The 20210-nt window shown below is 42.5% G+C and overlaps 1 protein-coding gene across 1 annotated transcript in view; it reads left to right on the top strand.

The window, feature by feature from the left end:
- The window catches only part of LOC131755776 (RNA/RNP complex-1-interacting phosphatase-like), a 76972-nt gene extending 58094 nt beyond the window's left edge, over positions 1–18878 (top strand). Inside the window, exon 5 of the mRNA XM_067032162.1 lies at positions 18456–18878. The gene's annotated coding sequence lies outside the window, so the exon portion shown is untranslated. The remainder of the gene's footprint in view (positions 1–18455) is intronic.
- The last annotated feature ends 1332 nt before the right edge of the window (positions 18879–20210 follow it).

The following is a 20210-nucleotide window of genomic DNA, read 5'->3' as shown; positions in this document are numbered from 1 at the left end:
TAGTTGTGTAGTGGTATCTCTTGGGGCTTTCATTTTCATTTAGCTAAAAATTGATTACATTGAGCAACTTCATGTGCTTATTTGCAAGTGTACACCTCCTTGGCAGAATCTCATTTTAAATAATTTACCCATATTGTTAATTTTAAAAAATTTTTCTAATTACTGAGTTTTGAGAGTTATATACGTGTTGGAGACACAAGTATTTTCAGGTATATAATTTGTAAATATTTTCTTCCAAACTGTGGCTTCTCTTTTATTAATAATGGCTTCCAAAGATGAAACCCAATTTATCACTTTTTTTCTTTTATGGATCTTGTTTTTGGTGTCATCTCTAGGAAATCTTTGCTTAACCCAAGGTCAAAAAGATTTTGTCCAGGGCTTCCCTGGTGGCGCAGTGGTTGAGAGTCCGCCTGCCGATGCAGGGGACACGGGTTCGTGCCCTGGTCCGGGAGGATCCCACGTGCCGCGGAGCGGCTGGGCCCGTGGGCCATGGCCGCTGAGCCTGTGCGTCCGGATCCTGTGCTCCGCGGCGGGAGAGGCCACGACAGTGAGAGGCCCGCATACCGCAAAAAAAAAAAAAAAAATTTTGTCCAAGTTTTTCGGTTTTGTTTTTTTTTGGTGGTATGCGGGCCTCTCACTGTTGTGGCCTCTCTCGTTGCGGAGCACAGGCTCTGGACGCGCAGGATCAGCGGCCATGACTCACGGGCCCAGCTTCTCCACGGCATGTGGGATCCTCCTGGACCGGGGCACGAACCCATGTCCCCTGCATCGGCAGGCAGACTCTCAACCACTGTGCCACCAGGGAAGCCCTGTCCAAGTTTTATTAGAGATTTATTTTTTGATCTACATTTAGTTAATTCTTTATATGGTGTGAAGTAGGGATCAAAGGTCATACTTTGGCATATGGCTATCTAGACACAATATCCATGTGCTATGTGCTTCCAGCAGCATTTCTCAAGAAGACTATCCTTTCTCCTCAAAATTGGCTTTGCAGCTCTGTTGAAAAATCAATTGTCCTTATATGTGTGGATATGTTTCTGGGATCTACATTCTATTTGATTGACTTACTATATCTGACTCTTGGTTATAATATATTCTTTCACTGATGTCTTTTCACTTGCTCATGTAAATAGTCTCCCAGTAATATAGCCTTACCATTTTACTGGACATACCTAGGTATACCTGAAATGAATTTGATAAATCGATGGAACTTGCACTCAAACTAGGGTTACTTTCCAAAAACACTGAAAATGTTGAGGTGTAAACACGATGTCTTCTATAGCCTGCCTGCCTCAACCAAGTGTATGTTAACACATCCCCACGAGGTATTTTGCATGTGTATGGCGCTATTGAGTCTGGGGAGTATGAGAGTGGTATGTCCTGTCTATCCCAAAAGATGATCATAGGACACAAAGGAAACATTAAGGAAATAGATAGGAAGAGTCAAATGCCAAATGTTCAAATATTTCTCATGTGTTTTTAATATTTACATTGAGATAAATAAGCAAATTATTGTAAAATAAAATACAAACATTTAGAGAATATTTCAAAATGCTCTTTTTTGCCAGATGCAACAAGATACTAGGAATAAATAGAGGAATTTTCTGGAACCAGCTTGTCTTTCCTTTTTTTATCACCATTGAGTGATGGGGTTGTATTTTATTCAGTCTATTGTACATGTGGGTGTGAAAAAGATACAACTTCTCTCAAAAAGAGAAACGAGCAAAGAATATATGTTGTCAACTTGTCTAAAACATTTCTTCATGTTCTGACTCATTTTTCTTTGTATTGGCATTTCAAGGGATTTTGTTTTTAAATTTGACTATTAAGAAACCTTGATAACTTCAGTGAAATACCATGAAGATAATATAAACAACTGTAATGGAAAATGCAAAGATGATCATAGCAACCAGCACTGATATTTCTTGTCAGTGTTCTTTACAATTTAGAATAGTACCAAATCCCATATTAATTTGACTTTTTGAACTTTGGCCTTTACTTTGGTGGAAGAAGTTCCTTTCACTTTGCCTATTATCTGTTTGGAATTAAAAACAATTTATGGGCTTCCCTGGTGGCGCAGTGGTTGAGAATCTGCCTGCCGATGCAGGGGACACGGGTTCGTGCCCCAGTCTGGGAAGATCCCACATGCCGCGGAGCGGCTGGGCCCTTGAGCCATGGCCGCTGAGCCTGTGCATCCGGAGCCTGTACTCCGCGCAATGGGAGAGGCCACAACAGTGAGAGGCCCGTGTACGACAAAAAACAAACAAACAAAAAAAACCAATTTATGACCATACTTTGATATGATCATCTTAGAGTTGTATCGAGGGAGGATAGTTATGCAAATACCTATATATCTGTGGGTTCAAGGAAGTGTAAAGGCTTGATATTTGAATCCTGTGGAATGTGGCCTCCTTTCCCAGAGGGAAATGAACATATATATGTACTTAATGTAGTTTAAAATAAAGCAACACCTGTTCGTAGAGGCATCTTCTATTCCAGGCATGTTTAGGTATAGGGAAGGGGAACAAGAGCTATAAAACATAATTCTTGTCTATAAGGAGTTTACAGTTTAGGGGGGCTGAGGGCACTCCATGACTCAACGAGGATCAGCCTGATGCAGGTGGCTACAAGGTCACCTTTGGATAAACTCTGCTTTAGGAAAGACCAGCCTACTCTTACTCTGTTAAACTCTTTAATGCGGTGTCCAATAAACCTGAATATCAAGCACAAATGCCACTTTAGAAATGTTTCCAGGGGGGCTAACAGCCAACAAGTTAATATGATTCCTACACACTTGACACAACTCACCAGAGGTCTTGAATTCGGTGAGCATATGGACCTCCTTTAAGAAAGATCACCAGTTAAACTTGGAATGTTAAGTTCTAAGAGAATGAAGTAAGTAATAAGTGATATTCAGGTTCAGAGGTGGAAGAGAAAAGAGGTCTCACCTTGAGTAGAACATTTTGTTGGATTCTCCAAAGTGGCAAACAATAAGGAGAACACTAACTAACTAAGACTCTGAATAAGTTGAGAAATAAGATGAAAGCCTAAGATGAGGGTCAAAATGTCCCCTAGATTTAAGGATACACTTAGGTTGAAAGGGAAACTATTGAAAAAGATGTAGAAAATGCTAAATATTTCACAAAATATTTATTAGAACAAAAACCTATTAGAATAAACCAACTTAGCAAAGTTTGTTTGCAGAATATGAAAGCAACATACACGCATCACTTGCATTTCTGTACATTAACAATGAACAATCCAGAAAAGAAATTAGGAGAACAATTCCATTACAAAACCATCAAAAAGAATAAAATACTTAGGGATAAGCTTAACCAAACACATGAAAGACTTGTACACTGAAAACTACAGCATTACTGACAGAAATTAAGGAAGACATAAAGAAATGGAGAGACATCCATGTTCATGAACTATTGTTAAAATGTCCATTTTACACAAAGCTATCTACAGATTTAATGCAATGCCTATCAAAATCCCCTAGTTTTGCAGAAATAGAAGAAACTACTCCAAAATTGATATGTAACCACGAAGGACCCTCAATAACCAAAGCAAACTTGAAGACCTCACACTTCCTTTTGAAATGAAGTTTTCTTGTTATTGTGGGTTAAAAATCCAAAGTCCTAAGTGTCCATAGATTATCCTCCTAAATTTATATTTAAATTTAAATTTATATTTAAAGCTCTGTCATTCTCAATGACAGGGCTTGCAGGGCCTGAGTGGCATTGAGGGCTCCTTCAATATCTGTAGCATGGACTCCTGTCACTGACATGCTGTGGGTATCTCACAGCCTTGGCTGTTTTACCAGTTTACCAAGTCCAGGATGAACCATGCTCAGAAAGGGCCCCATGCTTGCTTGGTTTCATGCTCTGCTATTGCTGTCTTGACATTCTTAATGATTTTATCTTTGAACTTACGTTTTGTAAGTAAAGTTTACGGGACAATAAAATATACCCATGAGCGGAGGAGACATGTGCAATATGTGTGTGTCTACCACAATTCCTGCTGCCCTATTCACATCTAGTTTTCACCCTGCTTACGGTGTGCTTTCCATGACATGCTTATCTGGTACCCATTTGGAGTCTTACTGAGTTCCACCAGAATTCTGTGCTACTGGTCACATCCAAGACTAAGTCAAGGTGTTAACAGCTCTGGAGGCCATGCTTTCCATTTGAATCTGAACTTACTTCTAACAGAAAGAAAGTAGTTGTTTTTTAAGAAACAAGAATGTCCAAGGAATCTGATCATATCCTTGCTTACTCGTTTTACTTCCCAATATTAGCCAAACACTTCTGCTGAAAAAGATGACATATATGAAAAAGAGAAGAGAGAACAACCCACAGAACCCATTTAGGGCTCACCCTAATCTAGCATGATGTCATCTTATCTCGATTCTATCTGAAAAGAGACTTGACTTGGGCACATTGACAGGTTCCAGGTGAACATGAATTTGGGGAGGACACTATGCACCCCAGTGCAAATACTTTCAACAACACTTTTTCTTTGCAGTTTCAACAAGAGGCACTCTATTTTCATTTTGCACTGGAGCCCACACATTATGTCACTTCTGACTGTTAGAGCCCGTGTTGCAAAATGGGGCTTCACGACATAGCCAAGTGAGTCTGTCAACTGAATGCTAGAATTATCCAGACTTACCCACTTTGTTGCAGCAAGGTGGTTCCAGGCAAACCCATGTGAGAGGGGCGTGTCCACAGTGGAGCAGAGAACTTTTGTCTCCTATCACCAGACTGACTCCCAAGATGAAGGAAAGAAGAGCTTAGCAAAGCATGGCCAGTTATTCTTCCTAACTTTGCCCGTCAAGTCGGTCACCTCACCTAGCCAGTGTCAGTGACTATAAGAGCAGGGAGGTTAAAAGTTATACTAATCAAATTCCCTTCACATGGTGGTACCATTAGGAACGAGAAGGGAAATTGTCACTAGTGGTCCCCTGTTTTTTTCAATCTCTTAACCCACTCAACGATGCCTTTAAGCCTGTAATTAACAGAATATGGCTCTCCCTTCAGGAAAAACAGACCTTTACCAGGACAGTCCTGCTCACACTTTTATGGGGCTACTCACTTGAGTGACCTCCTGGAACTGCTGGTGGACGACTTCGAGCTTCATCCCAAAAGTCTCTGATATGGGTGAGAAATTGCTTTAATTTAAATTAACTCCAAGGCTACTCATATCCAATGACCAGAAACAACTTTTTGTTCTACCAGCCATCCACATCACAGGTAACCAGAGACATCTGATGAGGTTAAATGACAAACTAAGATTAAATACATAAAAGCATCCAGTAGTACAATTCAGAAATCATAGAAATGTTGCAAATTTAAAAGTACACCTTTGCCAGTATCAAATTCTTCACAGAGAAATTAAAAGGGCTCACATTAAACGCTCTTATGAATTAAGGTCCCGAAGTATTAAAGCCCAAGCTTGAAATCAAGTGTCCTTGTTACTGTGGGTTGAAAATCCAAAGTCCTAAATGTCCATAAACCATCCTCCCAAATGTACATTTTGTTCATGCTCAGTGACAGGGCTTTCATTGCCTGAATGGGACTGAGGGCTCCTTCAGTATCTGTAGCTTGCACTTCCGTCACTGACACGGGTGTGGGTCTCGCAGGGCCTTGGCTGTTTTATCAGTTTATCAAGTCTCTCATGAACCGTGCTTTTAAAGAGTCTAAAGAGTTACTAAGATACAATCTGATTTTACAGCACTATCCCCAAAATTTAAAAACAATATCAAAAGAAAGCCAAACCCCCACTCCTAGAAGAGTGAAACTAGGCACATTTTTGTTCCCAGAATCCAGTACAGAATTTGACCAAAGAACATAGAAGAAACTCAATGGCATTTGGGACAAAGATAAAGTCTCTTTGGTTTTAGCCTCACTAGGATGTTCATTCGTTTATGCCATTTAACTGCAATTTCTGACCTGTGAACTTCGAACCAGGAGGAATCTTTTAGCCTGACGTTGGTTAGTCACTATGAATTTGCCACGTGCAGGCACAGCCCTGAGCATCTGTCACACATGGACTCTTGAGTTATCCTTCCTCTGTGATGACCCTGTGGTTCACACTGCAGTACTGAACTGATTATGGGTTCAGTCGAGTGACATTACACCTCCAGTTCTGATGCGTAGATTTGACAGACGTATGCCGCCATGGCCATTTTCACTGCCTCCTGCTACGGACCTGCATAGACCAAAGGCGGCTGCCTTTAAGAGAACCTTGCTTTCTCCAACATAATTGACAAATCCAGTGTCAGCTTGGGTCCACATGTAAAGGGAGTCACTTGAGCCTACGGTAGACCGTATGTGTCAATGCCGACAAGTTCTAGAAAACGTTTCCCTTACAATTGAGTCTTTGTCTCAGTCAAGCCTGCTTGGGAAAAACTGTACCTGAAGAGTAAGGCAAGGTGGACGGCTGCCTGAGACTTTCCTACCCTGTGAACTCCTGCACACTCTCAAGTCAAGTGCCAGGTAAAGGCTCTGTATACTAAAGACCCTCCAGGTGCCTTATTCATTCCGCTCCACGTATCGCTTGGTCACCTGCAACTCCCTAACGCCCTTTTCTGTCAGACCTTTACTTAAGTGGCTCGAAAGAAACAGCCACTCTCCCACGCCATAAGCTGCAGCCATCAGCCAAAATCAAAGTATCGTATGGCTGGTGTAGTGGGTTGGATGGTGGCCCCCCAAAGAATATATCCATGTCCTAATCCTTGACTGTTACCTCATTGGAAAATAAAGGTTTTGCAAATGTTATTAAGGACCTTGAGATGGGATTTCCATCCTATATTACCTGGATGGGTCCCAAACAGACTGACAATTGTCCTCATTATACAAGCAGGGCAGAGGGACACGTGAGACAGACAGAAGAGAACATACAGACACAGAACGGGGGATGTGAGGACAGAGACAAACACTGAGTGAGGTGGCCTCAAGCTGAGGAAGCTGGCAACCACCAGAAGCCGAGAGAGGCACGCGACAGAATCTCCCCTAGAGCATCTGTAGGGAGAGCAGCCTTGCTGACACCTTGATATCACACATCTGGCCTCTACAACTGTGAGATAGCAAATTTCTATTGTGTTAAGCCTCCAAGTTTATTAGTCTCCCAGCAAGCACGGGACACTTATACAGCAGGCATTAAACCTTTTCTAGGCTTCAGCAGTTTACTGCACAACCCTAAATATTTTCAAACAGTCAGAGGTCTCAACATCCCACCATACATTAAAGACCAGGGCACTAGACTACCTTCCTTAGCAGTACCAAAATATTTTCCACATGGACACTTTACTCTCCAAAATGTCTGCTCCTTTCTTTTTATTTCTCAGTGCTCCCAGGTAATGCACCAAATGTTAGGGTCTTCTAATGACCTTCCAGCAAGTACAATGCCTTAATTCCATTTGGTTTGGAATAAATTAGGAAATAAGAGAAAAGAGGGAGGGCCGGATATTCCTGTTACTGCTGATAACCCTGGCTTGAGAATCCAGTTTGAATGAAATGATCACATAACTGAACCCCAGAATTGGGCAGACTTACTAACTAGTAACACACAGAATGAGAGAAACAGAAGACACTCACTCACACTCTCAAGGGAGAGGACAGAATTAGTCAAGGCAAGCATGCTCACTGAATTCTTTTCAAGCTTTCTATATAAGTTACTTGATCATCCTGGGGCAGAGTCAGTAAAGAAGCAGGGCTGAGATGACCCTAGCAGCTCTCTTGACAGGACTGAAACATCAGGAGCAGGGAAGGAACATTCCCTCACTCCCCACCACCACCACCGCCAGCAGTAAAAAGTGATCATCCACATGGACCATGTAAAAGAAATCAGAAACTACGCTAACTCTGATTCACTCTTCGTATACCCACAGCTAATCAGGAGCCTTGTGCAAAAGCATCTTGAGTAGTTGCTAATAAAACTCTTTAGAAGCAGACCCCTCCGCATGCCTCAAAGGGAAGATGCAGACCTGTATGCTTCAGGATTTTCTCACCAAAACCCCACACAATTTCTGTACTACTCCAGCCACGTATGGCCTAGCCCTACCCTCATACCTGTTTTTCTTGGTTTATTAATAAAGAAACACAGGTGGAAATAAAGAAGAGATATCAGGTAGAAAGCTATAATAGTGGGGAAAATAATATAAGTGAAGTCAAGTACCACCACCATTTACTAGTAGTGAACTTTCAGCACCAACATTAACATGTTTTCCTGTTCTATCTGTAAATAATAACTAATATGTATATAACAATTTTCAATTTAATCAAATCTCATTTTTATAACTAACTACTTCACAACAAGTAACACGCTAAGGCAACATCAATAGATGAAAAAAGGTAGTCCCTGGCCCCAAGGAACGTTGCCCAGGGGAAAACAGAGTTATGTAAACATACAAATACAATACAGTGTAGCGAGTGCAACAATCAGGCATGCAGGAGTGCAAGGGTAGCAAAAAGGAGCGTGCGGTCACAACACTAAAAAGAAGACTGCACAGAAGACATAATACGTACATTGAGTTTTGAAAAATGAAGTGCGTTTCCCAGGTGCCCCATAGGGAGAAAGGAATTCTTGGAGGAGGGAAAAGGATAAAGGAAGGCAGTGAATTGTTCATAGAATCCAGAAGTGAAGTAGGCAATGGCAGGAGAAATGATTGGACACAGGCATCATGAATACTTGTGTGTCTGCATTTTAGCAAGTCCATTCTAAAGGAAACTTTGAGGATCAACTCGGGGGTGGGGGGCCGCGGGGGACAGAACTAGTCATTCCTGCCAGAAACACTGGAACCACTTTCTACCAAGCCACCAAATAAAACGACTTCAAAGGCAACATGGTATCACAGGAAGGGCTTGATTTTTTGTTTGTTTGTTTTTAGTTCATTAGGCCTCACTTAAAATTCTGATTCCACAATGCACTTGCTTTGGGATCTTGAACAACACTCATAACCTCTGCAAGTTTCAGTACCGTAAGTTTATGTGATTACCTTCATCTGTAATATCCCTGCGCTGCAATCTTAATGGAAATTCAAGTTCAGGTCAAAGACAAGTTTCTCTGTGACTTCTCCTCTGAATTGATTCAAAAGCCGTTCTCTCCTGTCCTCATTTGGCTTCTCTAATGTAATCTCATAAGAACTTCTATGACCTCTTTGGTTTTTTGTTGTTGTGGTTGTCTGTTGGTTGTTTTTTAATTGAAGTATGGTTGATTTACAATGTTGGGTTACTTTCAGGTGTACAGCACAGTGATTCCCTTTACACATTCTTTTCCCTTCTAAGTTATTACCAAATATTGAGTAGAGTTCGCTGTGCCATAGAGGAGATCCTTGCTGTATCTATTCTATGCCTTCTTTGAATGACATAGTACTTGTTGTCTGTATCATTTGTATGTCTGTGGTTGCTTTGTGACTGAAAATGAAATTTTTCTATTTGTTCATGTCCTGGCCCTTCCTTAAAAATATGTTCATTTATCTATTTCATATTCATTGACTACATCTTAGACACGGTGTTAACTTCTGCTTCTAGATGTTAATAAAATATAGACCTTCCTGCTCAAAAGGTCACAGTATTTGTGGGAAAACAAAAAAATGCACAACCTATGTCTCAAAGAGCTTTGTACTTCCCAAAGACAACACACCTAGTAGGTACAATAAATACACGTATCATACGTAAATGTATAAATAGTTAATGGGATTAAAAACTAGAAATAACTGCTTTTCGATTCTGAGGAAATGATGATTATATTTCACCAGGAGCTCAATACCACTCTGAGAATGAGGGCTTCACCCCCGTCCTGACTCAATGCATCGCTTTCCTATATAAAAATACACAAGTCTGTACATACGCTCTAGCAAAAGGCTTATCTGGCATGAATTTCAGATAGCAAGAAGAAAAATTCAAGAGGTTCAGAGAAGCATCCAGAAGCTCACATGATTACCTGGCACTAATGCAACTTGCTTGACAGGAAAATAGAGCTGGAAATCTCACAAAATTAGATGATCTTTGAAGAATTTCAAAACCGCTTGCTATTCACTGGAAATCCTAGAAGAACAGCTTCTTTTAAATGTACTGATAATATGCTTTACAGCTTAATATTCAGCAGCCTATGTTTTGGCTAAGTCAGCTTCAGGAAACTTGTCGTTTAGCTCCATTTACTTTGGAACCTCTGGTTCCAAACATCTACTTCTGTGCTCAGTCATCATCTGTAAAATGGAAGCAACTCTAAAAAAACATAGTTACAGAGATGTTGCACAGTTTCATGTGTCATTGTCTTCATTTGTTTCACAATACCAATAACATCTAAGCTACTACTGAAAGAGTGCTATGTTATTTGGGGTCATCTAGTGCAGCTCTGTCAAAGTAAAGAAAAGGAAAGGGGTCTAGAATAACTATAATTTTCCCAAGGGGACACAATTATTTTACGGTAAATCTGGGACAAGAACCCTGATCTCTTTGATCCCATTCCATTGTTCTTTCATTGGGTTCTGAACAAGCCAGAGAAATCAAGAGAAATAAAACTCCTATGGGCTATGTCCCTGGTACAGGACTTGGCAAGATTGGAATTGGAGCACTACATATTAAGAGGTATCTGGGAAATTCTTCCAACTAATTGAGATATACAGACCAGGTACATAGAAAACAGTACATTTTCTGAAGATGATTCTGTGGCATGAACAGAACTGGTAACCGAAGGGGTGTGTGTGCTGGAGTTCCAAACAGGATGGGTGAATTCTTGTTTTCTGGCACCTTGAAGACTCCACCCCAATATGCACATTAAAATAAAAATTAACATTTGAACTGTGTCATATTTAATCCTGCATGCTCGTGTAAGTCAACAAAATATTCTATATATCACTTAAGTTGTCACTTACTTTTTAACTAGATTTTTAATTTCTAAAAGTCTTTTCAAACACAAAACAGAGGTTGCAAAATGGTATATGGGAAGCTGCAGAGATGAAATAAACGTATTTCATTCAGCATAAAGATGAATATCCAAACAACTTCTTCAGAGCCAAAAGTGTCCAAATCCACTGTCTTCAGTTTGTAGTCAAGGCTTCCGAAAAAATATGCTAATGGATTCCTAATTACCCAAATGCCCCGTATCTGTTTCACTAAGTATCATTATATATCATGGAAAGTTTTCTCAGTGACAGAGAAAGACATCCTGGCTGAACATCCCCCTGCCCGTGACTCAGAGATGATGGTCTTCAAGCTACCTTGAAGGCGTTGGAGCCCACTTTATCCATTACTAATAGTAATGGAGGAAAACACTTAATATTCTGTTTGCTCTGTAGTTGTTAAATCACTTCTTCCCTTCATTAAAATGGATGGCCCATGGGCTTCCCTGGTGGCGCAGTGGTTGCGAGTCCGCCTGCCGATGCAGGGGACGCGGGTTCGTGCCCCGGTCCGGGAGGATCCCACATGCCGCGGAGCGGCTGGGCCCGTGGGCTGTGGCCGCTGAGGCTGCGCATCCGGAGCCTGTGCCCCGCAGTGGGAGAGGCCACAACAGTGAGAGGCCCGCGTACCGCAAAAAAAAAAAAAAAAAAAGGATGGCCCATAATTGAGTCAGTTTCCATAATTGGAAACTGAACAAATTTTGTTGGTTTTATTAATGTCATAGGTTTCTAGGGAGGGTCTACTCAATAACTAAGTCTAGTTTCAGTTACAAATAAATTATAATGTAACTTTGAATAAATTAAGCTCATCATAAAGGAAGGATACTGATAGTTGCTACTACCCCTTCACTGAGGGGCTCTTGTAAAACACTAAATAAAGTAACACAGGTGTATATGCGTGCATATATTTTCAATGATATTTGTACACATTTAAAAAGACCTCTACAGAATGCATTCTAAAACTCTTGAAGCTGTGTGTCCCTAGTTCCCAGGTCTCTCATTAAAACTACTTACATGAACAAAATCGTATCTATTAGGAGAGCTATCAGAGTGCTCCAAATACTACTTCTTGCACTACCTGTCCCAACCCGTTGCCTTCCTCTTCCCATTAGTCCTCAATTTAGAAACCCCGGAAATGTGTTCATTAATTTATGAACATATTTCTTCATTCAGCCAAGAAAACTGATTGATCCCTTCCCAAATTGCAGGCACCATTCTTCACTATGTTTCATAGGCATGTTCAGGAAACACAGCAGTGATGAACACAGATGAATAAACCCTCTCGAGCTGAGGGGGGAGACAAAAGTCAAGAAGCCAATATAAAATCATAAGTATACATATGTAAATAGAAATTAAATAAATGGATAGAATAACTAGTATATCAGGGAAGTGCTGGAGAAAAACAGCAAGCAGGGAAGGGAGATGGAGATTGTTAGCTGGTAGGAGGAGGCTGCGATCTGAAACGAAGTGATCCATGAGGGCTTTCTGGGAAAGATAAAATGTAAGCGGGAACTTCAGGTTGTGAGAGGGGGCAAGGAGCGCATGCACCTGGGAAGTGAAGAGTCCAAGCAGAGGGAACAGGCAGACGGAAAGGCAATGAGGAAAGGGTGGGCTTGGAGGATCCAAGCAGCAGAAAGGATGTCAGAGTGTGGAAAACACAGCGAGCAAAGTGGAGAGGAGAAGGAAATAGTCAGAGAGCAAACAGAGGTCCAGATTTCTAGGGCTGTGGAGGCACTTTGAGGACTTTGCTTTTTCTGTGAAGAAGCCATTGAAGAGATGTGAGTGACATGAACTGACTTATGTTTTAACAGGATCTCTCTGGATGCCATGTTGATTAGAGACTGTAGGAGAATAAGGACAAGCCCCAGAAGACCAATAGTTGAATCAAAGAAGTGATTACTCAAAAATGCGCTTCCTCCTCAGTGAGGACGCAGAGCAGGGATCCGCACATAATGGCCACAAATCACATCAGGCGCTCAGCCTGGATCTGTGGGACTGTGAGCTAATAATGGTTCTCACGCTTAGAAAGCTTGTTGAAGAAGAAAGAGGACGAGAAGTTACAGAAACTGTATATGGCTCACAAAGCCTAAGATATTTAAAATCCAGAAAATGCTTTCCAACACCTGATGTAAAGCATGTGGCTGGTAGGAGGCGCTCAACAAAATTTGGAAGAGGAATACATGAGTCAATTAGTGCCTGAAAACATTGTAAAGTGATAGGTGTCAAGAAACATTTATGCCTTCAACATTAACCTTCACAAATGATGCCATTTCCATTGAGCTTTTGAAAAATATATTCTGGCTTTCAAAACAATAAACCAGAAGGCATTTCCTCACATAAGCAAGGTCATAAACAACTGTCACGTAAAGTTGAAATAGCAACAAATCAAATAATAACAAAAACATTTTTATACATTTTTAAACCTTACAAAGGTTTATTTCATGTTCATTATCTAATTTAATCCTCAAATCAACGCCATGAGATAGTTATTACTTTCCCATTAGAAACAACCACATAGTAAATCCTTAGTGATTGCTCAAGAAAAGCTGAAATCTGGACTGTTACATCTATTAATGCCCAGGTTGGGTTTTTCCCATGGGAACATTGGATTCTAAAATCAACAGGGATTTTCAGATCCAGATGGCAGGCTAGGAAACATCTTTACTTTCTGTTCCTCCTGAAACCATATTGAAATAAAACTGTAGAAATACCAAAATTAATCAACCAATAAAAGCCAAGACACTTTGGAAGTCATCAACCACAGAAAGATGTCAACACACTTCGAGAAGGCAAACAGTGAAATGGAGGAGCCATGAATAAAATAATGAAGAAAAGACTACCCTAAGTAAGGTCTGCACAAAGCCAGTCAGCTTTTGCTGAGCTCTGGTTATAGTAAAGGGCAGAGGAAAGAAGAGGGGCTGAAAACAAGGAGAAAAAAGTCATTTTAGGAAAAAAAGTTCATTTAATGAGCTCCAGGCAACACTCAGCCTGCTGCCATACTAACTCGTGAATTACAATGCATTGTTGGTAAGCAAGACAAGAAAACAGGGAACAATCAAAACAAACAAAAATCAAGACACTGTTTCTTACTGAACTCTTCCCAAATGAGATCAAGGAATGATGGTTCAATGCCACAGCTGTAAATCATTTCTGCTCTTGGGGAGCTTAGAAAGGGCTTAGAATATTTACCCTTTCTTTTCAGACAGAATTTAGGTCTGAGCAAAAGCTTTTGTGGCCTCCAACCCCTACAGTGTATTGGGGATGGAAGTCCAAATTTGCTGTGACATACCATAAAAAGAATCTCATCAACAGAGGGTCACACTAATTTTGGAATATATGAATTATGCCCAGTGTTACTTTAAATAGATTTTAAACAAAAATATATAAATACATTTTTGCTCATCTATATGATTCTGGGTTCTGAAACTTCTACATGTCACATGTGTGATATATAACACACAATGTCAGCCCCAGGAGGCAGAAAACACTCCAGTGAAGCAAGGCAAAGAAATGAGTTTTAAACAAGGTAAAGTGCTGTGTAGACCAGGATTGTTCAATTCTTTCCTGTCATGCTGAAGCTTCCAGCTCCTGAATAACAACACATGTTTCCCTTGTCCTAGACACCCAAGAGTACGTCTCCTCTCTTGGGCATAAGAATTTCTAGAGTTACATATGTGTAGTCAAGGGTGGACCCAGCTGGCAGACTCACAATGACCAAATTGTGTTGATCGTACTTTAAACTTTCATAGCTCGACGCTCAAGTTGCAATAAATGATATATTTGCTTTCTAGACATGAATGAGATGCCTTACTGGATATACTCCAGGAAGGCCAGAGAAACTGGTTTCTAATCCAAACGGAAAAATTCACTGGTGAATTTCTTTCAGGATAGCCCATGATTTATCTAGAATATAATCTTTACATATCTGGATCCTTCAAACTAGACAAAGGGAAAATCCTAGCTTCAAGCCTCACTTAGAAATGTGGAATGGTGCTATGCTCACAACTGGTGGTCCCTGACCTGTATCTTCTGAGATTAGAACCCACTGTGATGGATAACCAAGTCATGCATTGAACAAAAGAAGACCTCCTACAGGGCAGTGTAGCTGTTCCTTACAGGTATGGCACTTAGGCCTAAGTACCATAAGGACTACAAGAAAAAAAGGAAAACAAGTAACACATGAAGCATATATGATAAGGAGGCGCCACAGTCCAGAGCACGAGCTCTGGAATCACACAGGCTTGGTTCGAATCCCGGCTAAGCCACTACCATCTGTATACCCTGAAGAACAGTCGAAGGTTTAAATGTTGTTTTACCAAACTTCAAAAAATAAGTGAAGAAAGAACCTATCTGCCAGGAAGGGACATTGTGGGGTGCAGCATCCAGTCAGGTCAGGCTCTGCATCCCCTGCTCAGAAACCTTCACCGCCTGGCTCATGGTGATGCTGGCAGCTGAGCAGCCCTGGAGGAGGTGCTCCAGACTCCAGGCCTCGCAGAGAAGCTGGGGAGGTCCCCGGAGGAGGCTGGCCACACCCTGGCAACTCTGGGTGCCTCCTGCCCTCAGCTCTGAGCAGGCTCTACTCTCTGGCCCCGTGGTGGGGAACGGCTGGCCGATACATACGCAGGGCTGAGGGGCCTGCAGATCTGGTGCCCAGGCAGGGTGAGCTCTGGACGAGAAGGCTTCCACAGTCCCCAACAGTCTCTGCACGGTGGCCCGTCTGGTGCTAAACACCTGCCACACACAGCGAGAAGTCCCAGACGCTAGAAAGTCCAGAAGGGGCCCCGCCCTTTGCCCTTGGGCCGGGGTTTCTCCAGGGGCTGGGTTTGCATGTGCTCCCCCACCCCCGCCTCACCCCCTGCCCCGCCCACCCTTTCTCTGTGATGCGTACAATGGACATGTCACAGAGCCAGGCTGAGCCTTCCAGTGTCCAGTGCGTGCTGGATCTTGAGAAGAGTTAGAAGCTAGGGAGAAGCTCTTCCACTTTTACTCTCTGCTCTCAGATCAGGCAGGCAGCAGCTCTGATATGGAAGCGATGGACACCACACCTCCTTCCCAGGCTATTATTTTCCATTCCGCTCCTGTTTTCCCCAGCACCCCATTTATGGCTTTGGCGGGCACCGATGCCTCAGCAGGCAGCATCTCTGACCCCGAACCTATGGACACCACACCTCCTTCCCAGGCTTTTATTTTCCATTCCGCTCCTGTTTTCCCCAGCACCCCATTTACAGCTTCGGCGGGCACCGATGCCTCAGCAGGCAGCACCTCTGACCCCGAACCTATGGACACCACACCTCCTTCCCAGGCTTTTATTTTCCATTCCGCTCCTGTTTTCCCCAGCACCCCATTTACGGCTTTGGCGGGCACCGATGCCTCAGCAGGCAGCACCTCTGACCCCGAACCTATGGACACCACACCTCCTTCCCAGGCTTTTATTTTCCATTCCGCTCCTGTTTTCCCCAGCACCCCACTTACGGCTTTGGCGGGCACCGATGCCTCAGCAGGCAGCACCTCTGACCCCGAACCTATGGACACCACACCTCCTTCCCAGGCTTTTATTTTCCATTCCACTCCTGTTTTCCCCAGCACCCCATTTACGGCTTAGGCCGGCACCGGTGCCTCAGCAGGCAGCACCTCTGACAGCAAAGCTATGGGCACCACACCTCCTTCCCAGGCTGTCATTTGCCAGTCTGCCCCGTCTCCAAGGAGAACCACTACCCATTTCACACCGCTGTTCCAAGATATGAGAACACACCACCCAGTGGTAGCAATGCCTCAGCCCATGCCTCGACTCATTTACCTGCAACACCGGACAACAGATAGACCAACACTTCAAAGTTATGACAGAAAGTTGAGTAAGTTATACACTTGCAACTTCATTGATTATTATTAACGAGCACAACTGTAGTGCTTAGACTGTAACAAGTACTATTCTAAGTGCTTAGCAAATATTAACTCACTTGCCTCATAATGGCAACCTTATAGCTAGGTACTATTCATAATATTCACCTTTTTGGGGGGAAACTGAGGCCCAGAGAGGCTGAATAGCTTGCTTAATGCCACACAGTAAGTTGGTGGCAAAAACCCAGGATTAAAACCAGACTGTCTAGACTTTCATCACTTTGCGGTGTCCCCTTCTTATAAGTTGTGGTTAGGGAAGGGACTAAATTGACAAGACTCTGAACTAAAAGGAGAAGGGAGAAATGAGAAAGTGAGTGATCCTAGAAACTAGAGAAGATTTAGCCTCAACGGTATTTAGTTCAATGGTATTATTCAGTCTACTACAAGGGAGATACTATTATCTTTCTCAGATGCAGGAAATGAAGTTTAAGGAAGAATTTGTCTTAGGTCTACAACTGCCAGAGTAGAGATTTAAATTCTGCCAGTGAGACTTTAGGACACACTCTAAACAACTTTAATCTGTGTCCTTAACTACTGCATAATCCTTGCTTAAGAGTCACACTTAAGTATCAAGACCCAATTGAATACAACACTATGTACTGTCTCCTCTTTCACTTTATTTGCCTGGTGTGTTCATGAATCTTGCCAGGAGCAGAAGAGTTCAGAAAATGGTTATGCACGTTTGCTAACAGAAAGCATTTACTGTTTGATGTGCACGGAATAACGGAAGGCTTTTTAAAATAAAATATGTCACCAAGTAGTCAAGTGTCACGACAGAGCTAGCCCCGTGGGAGTCATGAGGAGACTAAAATTATCTCCAGTTGTGCAGGTAAGAAAAGTTTAACTAAAGGCAGGTGTAGTTGAGCCAAGCCCTACAGCACAGAAGTAGGAATTTGGATATTCACGAATGGGACAAAAGACATTTGAGGCATGGGAAACAGTTTAATGCAGAATGGATGAGAAATATGCATTAGACCTATTCTACATCAACTGGCTTATTAACTCAGTAAATCAGATTTAGTCAGTCAAAGTAGCTTGAGCTGATTACTTATCCAGGGGATAGCTGTTCAGAGTAATTTTTGTCATAGAACAGGAAATAAAATTGTTGAACTACAGCTTTAGGCTTGCTAAGTGAAATAGATTGCTCTAGATGATTTTCAAGTGACTTACTTGGTACTATTCACAAAATTGGGGGTTAACAATTGCTTAAGAAAACAAAGAGAATTGATTTGAAATAGTACTTGAAGGAGTTACTGTGTAAAGTATCTGTTCAGTAGCTCATGGTAAATGGATGTTTATAATCTCCATTGGACAACCAACTACCTTTTTGCAAGTGGTAATGTGAATTGCTGTTGCATACACTATAGTAATGACCACCTATCTAATTTGCTGTCCAAACCAGAAATCTTCTAACAATACTGGTCTCCTAATAAAAATAAGCACGGAGGTAACACACACTGGGTGTCTCCCATGTGCCTGTGCATGCATCTATATCTCACTGAACCACCAGAACAGCCCCCAAGAGAGGGACTCCGAGTGTCCCCATGCTGCTGGTGGAGAAACAGGCACAGGAAGGTTCAATAGTCTATCTAGCTGAGATCACACAGAGGGTGGGAGAGCCCATTTTTAAACCATCTGCCTCCAATTCCAGGTGCCAGGAGCCAGACTCAGCCTACAGCTCTCTTCTGCTCGTCTGGAGGTGAAACCATGTGTCATGATTAGTCAAATCCTGTCTTCACTCATCAAAGTAGCTTGAACACTTGCACGTCTTTGCCCCAGTATTGTCCAGGAACTTGGAATCAGCTCTGCCTAGTTAGGCTGAGCCTGTTAATACTGGAGAGGACCACCGATCTTCCCCCTGGGCAAGTGCCTTTTGACCTCCTGCCATCAGAGGGCCGAAAACTCCAGCCAGAGAATGTGCTGAGCCCTGTTGCCTAGTTACGCCAGCTCAGAACGATGATGAGCACACCTTTTTCCAATCACCTTTCCTCATGCTCCCCATGCCTCATACTGCCCTGCCTCTTTATTCTTTGTCCCATAGATACCCCAAGCCCCTTGCCTTTGGGGAGGCGGATTTGAGACCTATTCTCACGTCACTTCCTCACTTGGTTGCCTGCCTCGTGAATAAAGCTCCTCTTTGCTGCAAACCTCAGCATCTCAGTATTTTGGCTTGCTGTGCCTCAGACAAAATGGTTGGGAGCAGTGGTAAAGGTCCCTTGCCTGCGAAGGAAACTGGTTACTAGTGGTCATGCTGCCGATGTTTTCTCCTCCCGGGGGGGCAGACGTCCTGCTATTCCGGAAAGGGAGGAAGGCAGGAGCTGGACCCTTGCTCTCAGTGTCACCGTCACGTAGGAGCTCGTTAGAAGCACAGAATCCAGGCCCCACCCAGAACTACTGAATAACAGCCTGCATTTAACAAAATCCACGAGAGGCATACCCATATTCAAGTTGGAGAGGCTCCAAAGCTGGAGTCCAAGGAGCTCACCCCTAGGGTCATCCCCTCCTCTGCAGCCAATGAAAACCAAGCAGAGATTCATCCCGAGTGTACTCTGCCTCAGTCACTTGGATATCACGTGAGCTCATTTAATCTTCCCCAGAACCTGCAAATGAGACTGAGGGTCAGAGTGGTCAAGCACCCAAGGTTCCATAAAAGAACATGACCAAGGCTCACTGGAGCCCAGACCTCCAAAGAAGAAGGCCCTTGGGCACAGCATGGCACCACAGCAGCCCAAACCGTGGGCCTGGAGGGTAGGCCATGGTCCCCATGCACAGTTCACACCATTCGACAGATGCCCACAGCAGACCACAAGGCAATATGAGAAGTAAGTTCTGATTGTGGAATGTCTGAATTTTGAGATTTAAAGAAAATCTCTGTTTTGGGGGGCTGGTTAAAACAGTTCTACAAAGGAGTAAAGAGAAGGAATCTCAAGGCCCCTTCTGGACTTAGAATTTAATGCCTATTTATTGAGAACCTCTCCGTGCATTTGCTCAGTCCTATGTCAAGACGAACGTCTCTGAGCCCTAGAAGCTTAGGTTCTAAAAAGGCCACAGAAATGGGTGAGACCTAAAAAAATGCGAGAACAATGCAACGGCCTTAATCAGACTGTCTTTGCTTTGCTTTGCTTATAAGTCACTGACTTTAAACTGAATATGGTGTCATGTCTTTATTTTTCTTGAAGTTTTTTTTTTAAAGATTTTCTTCCATGGTAAGACTTTTATATTGTATTTTTCTTAAAGTGGAGTGTGGTACATTTACCCTCCAACAGATGATTGCTTATAACTCACCTCGCTTTATTAAGTATACCGCTAGAGGCTTCTATGCCCCTACTAAGAAAAATGCATTTTCAGGCCCATTCAAACCAATGAAAATCCAAGTTTTCAGAGCACAAGGTAATGAAAATTCTCT

This window comes from Kogia breviceps, chromosome 4 (assembly GCF_026419965.1).
Source record: "Kogia breviceps isolate mKogBre1 chromosome 4, mKogBre1 haplotype 1, whole genome shotgun sequence".
In the NCBI taxonomy this organism is placed as follows: Eukaryota; Metazoa; Chordata; class Mammalia; order Artiodactyla; family Physeteridae; genus Kogia; species Kogia breviceps.
Note: the sequence above shows the minus strand (reverse complement) of the source record. Positions and strands in the feature narration are given on the sequence as shown.